We start from the raw sequence: 13,803 nt of genomic DNA on the forward strand, positions 1-13,803 counted from the left end.
AAGTAATTAAAGATTACGAGTTTATGTTAAAACTAATAATAAATCTAATCACCGTTTCTTTGAAATTCGAAAATCAGATGATTCTTTTTTCATAGTCTCTTTATAATCTCTTTTCTCGCGAAAAAAAAACGAATGCGTCTCTCAGTTGATTGGCGCCATGGAGACCGACGTGAGAATCAACTGTACGTTCATGACGGCATCGATTTCAACTCCGGCGAACAAAGCACGTGGCTACGAGTGCCCAGAAACGAGAAAAGCTCCCCCTTCTCTCATTCTCCCGCCGAAACTTCGTTCTACCCCCGTCGCAACCCCTGGTCGCCGTCGTCGTGTTCCCTCCGTGCATCCTACGGCGGTTGTGCGCGACGTCGGGTAAGTCAAGCGTTCTGCACACAATGGAAGCGGCTTAAACGGCAGTAATTATATTTGCGGGTGAGTGTCGGCTGGATAGCGAGGCTGCGAGTTGACAATGAAAAGACGGCCGGAAAATGTACCGTCGACGAAATACTGCCGTTTCTGCAAATGCATCGAATGCACTCGATGCGAACGATAGCGAGACTCGGCGAGGTTTTACGATGTTGTCTCGATATTCTAGAAATATTGATATTTTTGTAATATTTCAATTAAGCCTCACTAAAGTAACATTCAGGAATTTTTTACCACCAGTTGTCAATGAAATAAGTAACTTATCTTGCCTAAAACTAGGTCTGCATCAAAGCAACATAGAGCAACGTTTGTGTTTCTGTTTCCTATTTCCGTAAAAGTTCCAGTATGTTTCTGGATGTTCCTCATTGTTGCCAGAAACACAAGTTATCAGTTTCCTAATGTTTCCATAAAGAATAAAATCAAAAGAAATATATAGGTAAGATCAAGAAAAATATAGACAACATTCTCTTTCCGTTTCTCAAACTTGTGTTATTATTACCCGAATATAGACTCTTTACGCTTTGTCACTAAAACTTTGTTGATCTGGTGAATAAGTTGCGGAACTTGTTTTTAGCAAAAAGTTCCTTAATGTTCCTTTGGCGAATACGTAGCTAAAACAGACAACTTATATTTCTATTTCTGACGACGATGAGGAACATACCGGAATTTTTACCAAAAACGGACCACACAAATGTTGCTCTATGCTGCTTTGGTGGAGAAAACGTAGCTTAACGTTTTGACGTGTGATACACGCTGATTGTTAAGTCTACAACGCGAACGTCGGGCCGTGCGACAGGGCAAGCGAATGTGGCTCACCCCCGCCTCGTTATTAATGGCAATAGAAATCTCGAGAGTCATCGAGCGTTCTTCAATCTGAATGCCTTCTGCTCGTGACGTCACGCGAAACCGCGCGATTACGCTGCCGTTCTTGGACGCTTCTCTCGCTTCCTCCTTCCGAGCCTTCTCGACTTCTTTCTCATTTCGCGCTGTCAAGCGTTTTCGGCCGCCCTCCCTCGCCGACGGGTTTGTTGTGTTTTTATTCCCGGTGAATGACTCAATCGGTTCGACTTTGAGGCCGTGTAGCATAAGTGCGCGTAGAATCGCGCGTGCCCCCAATGGGAGAACACTCGAGAGCGCGTATCACCCAGAGACCAATGCTCGGGGTCTCGCTCTGGGTGCAGAGAAGTGGGAGAGAAAGAGACGAGAAATCTTCAATTAACTTCCCTGATTACATCGTGCCCACATGCGGTGGCACTCTTGAAGTCCGTGTCGCGTGCGCCCGGCCACGGCTCCCCTCTCCCCTTTCTCTCCTCGCTACGACTCTTAAATTATTTAATTGCACCGCGCGTTACTTCCCCACTGTACACTGTACAACATGGCTCTCGCGCTTTCTTTGTGCTCGCCGTGCGTCGTTCAAACGGGTTTAAACCGTCTAGACTTTAGATCGCCGGCCGAGATGAATAAGTAATGGGAGTAAATTAATCGCAACGCCGATCAATATTGCAACACGGAAAACCTGATGGCTTTTTTTTTTATACCGCTCGTAACCAGAAGCCTATAAGCTCTGTGCAGCTGTCGTAATACTGAATAATCTCGTTGAAAGCTATTTTCTATTTTAGTCGCGAATTTCCGGAGGCGCTCTCATTTGATCCTTGACAGTTTTTGTGTAGGATGCAGCCGTTCTCTGTCATTGCCCCTGTTAAATCCTACATTCGATTTTTGAAATGCCCTTTTCCACAGTTTCGAAAATAAGTAACTTTTTAGCAACGTCATTATCGTTGCACCAGTAGTTTCCTCTCTTTTTCTCTAAAAAAAAAAAAAAAACTTATCACAGCCAGAAATCTTTTTAAAAGCATTACAAAATGTTACGCAAACTATTAACAGATAATGCTATTTTAAAAATTCGTTAAAACAGATAATGCTATTTTAAAAATTCGTTAAAACACGAAAAAGTCCAAGTTTTAAGAAAATTATCATGAAATTTATCGCGAAAATCTTCTACAAATGATCAATCATACCCTGTCGTTCATTGGCGCTATTAGAATATATTATCTAATTATACATTATTAAAGACACATGCTGTCATCAACGTATACCTGTTTTCCTCTTTTGACGGGAGGCGTTAGCCGGTACACCGGAAGCGACGACGAGGAAGGACGTAAGCGTCGGCCTTTGGTGGGCAGGAACATCGGCTCTCTCTATTACCGTGAATCGAATGATAATGAGATTGTTTGACGGCGTCGGGTGCGCGCCTCGCCGGGCCTTCTCTCTCTTTGGTCACCGCCGGAGGCTACTATTCTCGAACTATTCGGCGCGCGTAGTATACACACCTACAGCTTCCTGCTGCTCTCTCTGCACGTGCACCAATGCATGTGGGCATATACGAACGCACACCCGAAACCACGAACTATAATGCAAGCGCCAGCGGTGCATCGGGCGTCAGTAACGAGATGCAGGAAGTACGGGCGAGGGTGGTCTACAGTGGAGAGAGAGCGTGATGAAAGTGGAATGGTACAGTGAAATGAGAGAGAGGGAGAGAAAAGGAGGAAAGAAAAGAGAAAATGAAAAAAAAAGTGCAAGAGAGAATTAGAGTGCAGGGAAGAAAAGGGAGTAAAAGCGAAGGGAGTAAAAAGACAAAATCGAAAATCAAGAGTGTAACAAAAGAGAGAAACGGAGAAAGAAAGAGAGAGAAAGGTACACACATGCGAGGGTAGCGCAGGTTGCCTGGTATAGCTCCGGCATCCCTCTTCCCCCAGGGTATGAGGGAGATGAGGTCGAGGGCACTGATATCCGCCCAAATGACTGCCACGTAATCACCGGCTAATTATCCGATAGATACCCGGGAGCTTCCTCTCTATCTCCCTCCCCACCTCTCACTACCGGTCTCTTCATCTCGGTATCGGCTACAGCCGTTGCGAGACAGCGCGGTGAATTGCCAAAGGGAGGATGAAACGAGGAGCGAAACGGAGAGGAATACTGCCAATATGGCGTATGCAGGCGGCAGGTCCACACGGAAAGCGCAGTTCCTGCTTCAAGCCTAACGGCGAATGTCAATATCGACGGTGATGATGAGCGCTTCAACATGCGTTGCACATACATAGCTATAATAGCCGAAAGAAAAGTTCATTGTTTTCTTTCATTTGTAATTAATAATGTGCAAATTGTATATAGAAATAATTATGTTTTCATGCTTTATTTGATAATTTTTTGCAGATACTTGAATAATGGGACAAATTATTCGAAATAACGGTTTGAAATATATATTTAGAAAGCAGTATATTAATAAATAATTAGCTAATAGCATTTTAGAAATTAATCTCAGGTCAAATAATCATAATCAGATTCGTATAGCATTATTAGAACGCATTATTTGTAATGCGTTTTCGCATCGTTGAGTAACTGTCTGCCTATATTGCTTCATTAATAGAAACAAGGTCGACCACTCTCCGGGGATCTCTTTGACGGATAGCTAATACTTGCAAACTGAATAGCAAAGCGATACTAAAATCCATCATTGGACATTGTACATATCAGACATTAATGTTTCAATTAAATTAAAATTAAACAATTTCATATTTTATTAAATGACATTTTAGCTAAAGTTTATTAATCTTCTTATTCTTAAAAAACTCTTAAATAGTATTTTAATGAAAGAGAGGGAAGAGCAAAATAAAAATAAATAAAATCAGTAATGGGACTCGTAAAATTTTTAAATCTGAATTTATAGACAATTTTATCAATCTTTTTTTTTTTTATTAAAGAGTTAAAAGAAAAGTTGTGAATCGAGTAATATCTTTGATCCAAGTACTGCAAGGTATCCCGCGTACTCGCGATTCTAAGCAGATTATATAAGGTAGCACAGTTTATATCCAGAAGCGACTCCGTCGCGCGGAGGAGAAAATAATAAAGTGTCCGCTATAATTCCATTTTAGTAATGAAATATCGACGGTAAAGAATTCAGCTACTTTTCGCCGTGAAATCCAATTACTTATCCGGAGGCATGCCTTTAGCCCCGTCGTCCAGGTCGCGCGGGTCACCGTTATCCCGGAAGATTTACTTTCATCGCGGGCACCGGGGCGGAAGACCCGATCGGGGGGCTCGCCGGGCTCCGCTCGATTCGCACGCGGTCGAAAGTCGGGCGCAGTCCGCCGCGTTCTTTCGATACCACCGCGCTTGAGATGCGGAATAATTAGTTAACGGTATGTACGTACCTCGTGTGTGCATATATGCACACGCCGTCCGTGTATATATACGTGTCGTGTGTGCGTTGCGTCGCGTCGTGCCCCCGTTGTGTGCACAACCGTGCGCCGCATCTCTCTCTCTTAGATAACATCTAGATCCCGGCCGTCCTAAGCCTGACTGACGTTTCTGTGCAGGCGCGTCCCCGAGTGTCCTCGTCGTCGAGGACCACTCTTTGCCGATCCCGCGTAGATCCCGATGGATATTTTCTCGCCGAACACCCTCCCCTGCATCTCGTTTGGATAAGGTCATCCTCCTCCCCTTTCTCATCCCTCCGCTCCTTTTCTTTCTTACGTGACGCGCAGTGAAAAACATAATTCGGCCTTTTTTTGGCCACGTGGCGGCGCGACACAATGCCGATTCATCGCGGCGACACGTAACAAATCTGGCCACGCATCGTTTGTCTCGCAGTTTGTACAAGCATTCGTCACGCTCGGGCGGGAGATACGCGCCCGACGAGTTGCTCCGGTGCATAATTGCTTTTTTCAGTGTATTTACACATGTGAGATAATGATTCTTTAACCATCATATAAGATAAAATACTATTGACAATGATGATATGAAAATCAATTCCTTCGGAAATGACGTTATGAAATGACAATTTGAAAATCGAATGTAGGATTTAATGGAATTAGCGGTGAAAAAACGATGTATCCTATACAAATATTGTCACAGAAACCGCATGGCATTGCCTCCGGAAAACTCGCGACTTAAATATAAGAGATTTGTATAAAGTAACTTTTGATGAGGCCTTTGAACATTACTACAGTTTATTATTACAGACTTCCGTCTTAATCACAAGAATTGGTAAACGCATCTGTCTTTTTAATTTCTGTTGAATGTATACGTCCGATGTGTACGACATGTTATCAATTTATTATTAATTAAAGAAGACAATGTTAATGCGATGTATACACAAGTCTACAGTATACTTAATTAAACGGACTAGTTGACTAATCAAAAGATGTCGATACAAGTAATGATTTTCGATTTCTGACAGATTTTTGAATGGTCCACAGTTTGCAGTACGCGTTTTTTCCTCTTATCGATGAATGGCTGTACCGTCGGCGAGCGAAATAAACGACGGAGAAGAAAGCGAGAGATCGAGAGCGCATGGCCGAGCGGTCCGATAGGAAAAATACGGTCGCTCGTTCGAGTGAAGTATTTCAATGAATATGAAAGTGACGGGCGCGTAATCCGGGGTAAATTTATCTGACCTCCTGGATATATCTCCCTCGCGTTGACCTGGGACCACCACCGAGCAGAGATGAGACAGGCGGGGACAGAGGGGCCCCGAGCCTCTCTCGCAGATAACGTATCGTGGCTCGCGCCACCATCGAGGACCCTATCTGTTTTATCCGCCGCCACTGCGTATATTACGCCTTGCCACGGATCCGTAAGGATTGACATATAACTCGTGCCCGATGACCTTTTTACGCTCCATCGAGTCAAGCGGGTTGGGCAAGGCCGCGACGGGCGCGTTAATTAATTTGCACAGCTCACGCTCTCGTCTCGTCCAAGCTATCCGTTCCGCTTTCGGCTTTCGGGGAAACTTTCGGAGCAATGATTCGTGAGACGTGCTTGTAAGTGCTGACATTTTTTTCGCGTTAGTCAAGCAGTTATGTCTAATAAATCTTGAATTCTATCACGCAGAAAAAATTAATGCGTTAACATTAATACTGATATATTGTAATTATTGAACGTCTTACTTTGACCACCAAGATTGATTGCGTCGACAGATACGTTTCTAGTGTCATGAGTCATCTTATCCAAATTGTGAGAGAAAGATAGTCATAGTATTTATTAAAAAAATAAAAAAGAACATAAGGGACACATATAATCACACATTACAATTTGCATACCTTTGTTATATGTCTAACGTTAATTGTGACAGCTCAACTTTTATGGCAATTTTTAATGAACACATAAAAAACTTTGCAGGTCAAAAGTAAAAACATCCACAATAATGTAATATTCAACATTGTTATTTTGAATAGTACACGCATATAAGCTACAGTAAATATCGATTATCTTTGAAAATAATTACAAGAACACATTAGTTAGCAATCATTCGAGAAATTAGTCATTGGTCTTTTTCTCCGTATGGCCATCATATTCTAATTTACTTGTACATATTTTATAAAAATATACAATAAAAATCTTATGTTATAAAATGCACTCACTTACGAGTTCGTATCTTAAAGAATCTTAAAATACGAAGGAAAAATATGTATGATGTATTAACAATTAAAACAAAGTTTCTTCAAATTGATGATGAAACTTCGAGAAAATGTTCAATATCACTGTCGAGATGCTGAAATGATCGATGGAGTAGCGAGGCGATGGCATTTTCTCGAAATTGGATCGCTCTCAGGAAGGCAGGGATATAGGATCAGAAAAAAGGGAGGGAGAGAGTCACGATTTGTCGAAAGAATAGGCCTGTCGACAGAGCGGAGCGCGATCTCGTCACCGAAATCGACGATTTGCTCTTGCCAGGCACGTCGTCCTTCGCGGATCCAGGATTTTCAGGATTCCCCCGACCGAGTTGCGCATCGAGGCCGTCACGCGCTTGTTTGCACGCACCTGCGTATACATATAACAACGTCACGCACACACCACGCGTTCGTTTATTTCTTTTGTTCCGCCCCGTAGCCAGGGGTGCTTGCTCGCGATCGCGGGGGTGGTTCCGACAGCCGGAGAAAGACGTGTCAGATCGCGGTGATAAGCGGGACGAAAGTCAAGGATGTGGAATGCACGCTACAACATCACTGGGTTCGTTACGTAAACGATTTGTCAAACTGAAATCCCGCAAATTATATCGTCATTATTTTGATCGTACGAACTTCTTTCTCTTTATATTACGCGATAATGATATGAAAATATTCTCCAGGGAATATTCCAAAGATATTTTCTCTTTTATTCCTTTCAGTAGAGGAAATTCGCCAATATCGACATAAGTTTTTTAAACCGATACTTTATTATTTCTCTGAAACTAAAATCGCACTTTATTAATTCTGACTATAAAAGTAAAAACTATGTAGAATCCTATCCTATCTAAAAAAGGAGATGTTAAATCAAATCGAATTTATTGTTGCCGCTTTTCCGAGATGCTGATTGGCTGTCTCGCTATCTCGTTGTTTAGTGCGTTGTGACTTTCTTCACTTCGTGTCATTTCCAGCTGTCAAACTACTTCGTGTCATTTTCAGCTGTCAAACTGTCACTTTTGATAGTTGATTGAAATAATTACAAAAAATCAGGGAAAAAGAAAAAAGAGCCAAATAAAAAATATACGAGAGGAAGAGAAAGAGAGAGAGAGAGAGAAGGGGGGGGGAGAAGTAAGAATTCTCTTTCTAAAAAAGGGCATGGCATCGATACTTGCATCTCTCGAAGTATTGTTGTCGCTTTTCCGCGATGCCGATTAAACGTGTGTGAAGTTAGCATCTCAAAGTTTAGCATCTCATAAAAATACTGCAGAATTACTTGCATCCAGCATAGTTCTACAGTTCTTGATAGGTATCAACAATAGTTCCGTTGAATTATCTATTTTAATTAAAATTTTATAAATGAGATGCTAACTTCCAAAATCACATAATAGCATCTCACCGTATTTCGAATATACGACCACAGAGAAGACTAAATCTATAGAGTTCTACCGTTTAGAGACGTTCTATCAATAGTTCTGATGATTAAATTAATGAAAAAATAATTTTTTGTTACAAAACATACGTATATATGTGTGTACGTCTGCGCACGTGGATTTGGTGTAACTGGCATCTTAGATAGACAAAATTAATTAATTAAAAAATTTTTAAAGTATTTTTCAACAACTATCTAGATGGGAAACTTATATTTATAGGTCCAGACATGAGATACTGGTTGAATATTGATAGTTCTATTTTTTTTAACGCAGTTTCCATATAGATACGGACGCGTACAATAGTTTTTAAAAAAGCTATGGTGTTATAATTAATAAAAACATTTTTTTTTTAATTATTTTGCCCGGAAAACTTGAATTTTGAAGGCTGGACGTAAAGTGCTAATCGAATATCGACAGATCTATTTATTTGAACGTAATTCTCATATAGTTCTGGACGCGTACAATATGTTTCTATAAAGTTCAGGTGATATAATTAATTAGAACATTTTTTAAACAATTATTTTTCCCGAAAAACTTGAATTTCTAAGGCTACACGTCAAGTGCTAATCGAATATCGACAGATCTATTTATTTTATCGTAATTTTCATATAGTTCGGGACGCGTACAATATGTTTCTATAAAGTTCAGGTGATATAATTAATTAGAACATTTTTTAAACAATTATTTTTCCCGAAAAACTTGAATTTCTAAGGCTACACGTCAAGTGCTAATCGAATATCGGCAGATCTATTTATTTTATCGTAATTCTCATATAGTTCGGGACGCGTACAATATGTTTCTATAAAGTTCAGGTGATATAATTAATTAGAACATTTTTTAAACAATTATTTTTCCCGAAAAACTTGAATTTCTAAGGCTACACGTCAAGTGCTAATCGAATATCGACAGATCTATTTATTTTATCGTAATTCTCATATAGTTCGGGACGCGTACAATATGTTTCTATAAAGTTCAGGTGATATAATTAATTAGAACCTTTTTTAAACAATTATTTTTCCCGAAAAACTTGAATTTCTAAGGCTACACGTCAAGTGCTAATCGAATATCGACAGATCTATTTATTTTAACGCAATTCTCATATAGTTCGGGACGCGTACAATATGTTTCTATAAACTTCAGGTGATATAATTAATTAAAACATTTTTTAAACAATTATTTTGCCTGAAAAACTTGAATTTCTAAGGCTACACGTCAAGTGCTAATCGAATATCGACAGATCTATTTATTATAACGTAATTCTTATATAGTTCGGGACGCGTACAATATGTTTCTATAAAGTTCAGGTGATATAATTAACTAAAACATTTTTTAAACAATTATTTTTCTCGAAAAACTTGAATTTCTAAGGCTACACGTCAAGTGCTAATCGAATATCGACAGATCTATTTATTTTAACGTAATTCTCATATAGTTCTGGACGCGTACAATATGTTTCTATAAAGTTCAGGTGATATAATTAATTAGAACATTTTTTAAACAATTATTTTTCCCGAAAAACTTGAATTTCTAAGGCTACACGTCAAGTGCTAATCAAATATCGACAGATCTATTTATTATAACGTAATTCTCATATAGTTCTGGACGCGTACAATGGTTTTTTAAAGAGTTACGGTGTTATAATTAATTAAAACATTTTTTAAACAATTATTTTTTCCGAAAAATTTGAATTTCTAAGGCTACACGTTAAGTGCTAATCGAATATCGACAGATCTATTTATTTTATCGTAATTCTCATATAGTTCGGGACGCGTACAATATGTTTCTATAAAGTTCAGGTGATATAATTAATTAGAACATTTTTTAAACAATTATTTTTCCCGAAAAACTTGAATTTCTAAGGCTACACGTCAAGTGCTAATCGAATATCGACAGATCTATTTATTTTATCGTAATTCTCATATAGTTCGGGACGCGTACAATATGTTTCTATAAACTTCAGGTGATATAATTAATTAAAACATTTTTTAAACAATTATTTTGCCTGAAAAACTTGAATTTCTAAGGCTACACGTCAAGTGCTAATTGAATATCGACAGATGTATTTATTTTAACGTAATTCTCATATAGTTCGGGACGCGTACAATATGTTTCTATAAAGTTCAGGTGATATAATTAACTAAAACATTTTTTAAACAATTATTTTTCTCGAAAAACTTGAATTTCTAAGGCTACACGTCAAGTGCTAATCGAATATCGACAGATCTATTTATTTTAACGTAATTCTCATATAGTTCTGGACGCGTACAATATGTTTCTATAAAGTTCAGGTGATATAATTAATTAGAACATTTTTTAAACAATTATTTTTCCCGAAAAACTTGAATTTCTAAGGCTACACGTCAAGTGCTAATCGAATATCGACAGATCTATTTATTTTAACGTAATTCTCATATAGTTCTGGACGCGTACAATATGTTTCTATAAAGTTCAGGTGATATAATTAATTAGAACATTTTTTAAACAATTATTTTTCCCGAAAAACTTGAATTTCTAAGGCTACACGTCAAGTGCTAATCGAATATCGACAGATCTATTTATTTTATCGTAATTCTCATATAGTTCGGGACGCGTACAATATGTTTCTATAAAGTTCAGGTGATATAATTAATTAGAACCTTTTTTAAACAATTATTTTTCCCGAAAAACTTGAATTTCTAAGGCTACACGTCAAGTGCTAATCGAATATCGACAGATCTATTTATTTTAACGCAATTCTCATATAGTTCGGGACGCGTACAATATGTTTCTATAAACTTCAGGTGATATAATTAATTAAAACATTTTTTAAACAATTATTTTGCCTGAAAAACTTGAATTTCTAAGGCTACACGTCAAGTGCTAATCGAATATCGACAGATCTATTTATTATAACGTAATTCTTATATAGTTCGGGACGCGTACAATATGTTTCTATAAAGTTCAGGTGATATAATTAACTAAAACATTTTTTAAACAATTATTTTTCTCGAAAAACTTGAATTTCTAAGGCTACACGTCAAGTGCTAATCGAATATCGACAGATCTATTTATTTTAACGTAATTCTCATATAGTTCTGGACGCGTACAATATGTTTCTATAAAGTTCAGGTGATATAATTAATTAGAACATTTTTTAAACAATTATTTTTCCCGAAAAACTTGAATTTCTAAGGCTACACGTCAAGTGCTAATCGAATATCGACAGATCTATTTATTTTAACGTAATTCTCATATAGTTCTGGACGCGTACAATATGTTTCTATAAAGTTCAGGTGATATAATTAATTAGAACATTTTTTAAACAATTATTTTTCCCGAAAAACTTGAATTTCTAAGGCTACACGTCAAGTGCTAATCGAATATCGACAGATCTATTTATTTTATCGTAATTCTCATATAGTTCGGGACGCGTACAATATGTTTCTATAAAGTTCAGGTGATATAATTAATTAGAACCTTTTTTAAACAATTATTTTTTCCGAAAAACTTGAATTTCTAAGGCTACACGTCAAGTGCTAATCGAATATCGACAGATCTATTTATTTTAACGCAATTCTCATATAGTTCGGGACGCGTACAATATGTTTCTATAAACTTCAGGTGATATAATTAATTAAAACATTTTTTAAACAATTATTTTGCCTGAAAAACTTGAATTTCTAAGGCTACACGTCAAGTGCTAATTGAATATCGACAGATGTATTTATTTTAACGTAATTCTCATATAGTTCGGGACGCGTACAATATGTTTCTATAAAGTTCAGGTGATATAATTAACTAAAACATTTTTTAAACAATTATTTTTCTCGAAAAACTTGAATTTCTAAGGCTACACGTCAAGTGCTAATCGAATATCGACAGATCTATTTATTTTAACGTAATTCTCATATAGTTCTGGACGCGTACAATATGTTTCTATAAAGTTCAGGTGATATAATTAATTAGAACATTTTTTAAACAATTATTTTTCCCGAAAAACTTGAATTTCTAAGGCTACACGTCAAGTGCTAATCGAATATCGACAGATCTATTTATTTTAACGTAATTCTCATATAGTTCTGGACGCGTACAATATGTTTCTATAAAGTTCAGGTGATATAATTAATTAGAACATTTTTTAAACAATTATTTTTCCCGAAAAACTTGAATTTCTAAGGCTACACGTCAAGTGCTAATCGAATATCGACAGATCTATTTATTTTATCGTAATTCTCATATAGTTCGGGACGCGTACAATATGTTTCTATAAAGTTCAGGTGATATAATTAATTAGAACCTTTTTTAAACAATTATTTTTCCCGAAAAACTTGAATTTCTAAGGCTACACGTCAAGTGCTAATCGAATATCGACAGATCTATTTATTTTAACGCAATTCTCATATAGTTCGGGACGCGTACAAATGTTTCTATAAACTTCAGGTGATATAATTAATTAAAACATTTTTTAAACAATTATTTTGCCTGAAAAACTTGAATTTCTAAGGCTACACGTCAAGTGCTAATCGAATATCGACAGATGTATTTATTTTAACGTAATTCTCATATAGTTCGGGACGCGTACAATATGTTTCTATAAAGTTCAGGTGATATAATTAACTAAAACATTTTTTAAACAATTATTTTTCTCGAAAAACTTGAATTTCTAAGGCTACACGTCAAGTGCTAATCGAATATCGACAGATCTATTTATTTTAATGTAATTCTCATATAGTTCTGGACGCGTACAATGGTTTTTTAAAGAGTTACGGTGTTATAATTAATTAAAACATTTTTTAAACAATTATTTTTCTCGAAAAACTTGAATTTCTAAGGCTACACGTCAAGTGCTAATCGAATATCGACAGATCTATTTATTTTATCGTAATTCTCATATAGTTCGGGACGCGTACAATATGTTTCTATAAAGTTCAGGTGATATAATTAATTAGAACATTTTTTAAACAATTATTTTTCCCGAAAAACTTGAATTTCTAAGGCTACACGTCAAGTGCTAATCGAATATCGACAGATCTATTTATTTTATCGTAATTCTCATATAGTTCGGGACGCGTACAATATGTTTCTATAAAGTTCAGGTGATATAATTAATTAGAACCTTTTTTAAACAATTATTTTTCCCGAAAAACTTGAATTTCTAAGGCTACACGTCAAGTGCTAATCGAATATCGACAGATCTATTTATTTTATCGTAATTCTCATATAGTTCGGGACGCGTACAATATGTTTCTATAAAGTTCAGGTGATATAATTAATTAGAACCTTTTTTAAACAATTATTTTTCCCGAAAAACTTGAATTTCTAAGGCTACACGTCAAGTGCTAATCGAATATCGACAGATCTATTTATTTTAACGCAATTCTCATATAGTTCGGGACGCGTACAATATGTTTCTATAAACTTCAGGTGATATAATTAATTAAAACATTTTTTAAACAATTATTTTGCCTGAAAAACTTGAATTTCTAAGGCTACACGTCAAGTGCTAATTGAATATCGACAGATGT

The sequence above is a fragment of the Monomorium pharaonis genome, chromosome 1, assembly GCF_013373865.1.
Source record: "Monomorium pharaonis isolate MP-MQ-018 chromosome 1, ASM1337386v2, whole genome shotgun sequence".
NCBI lineage: Eukaryota > Metazoa > Arthropoda > Insecta > Hymenoptera > Formicidae > Monomorium > Monomorium pharaonis.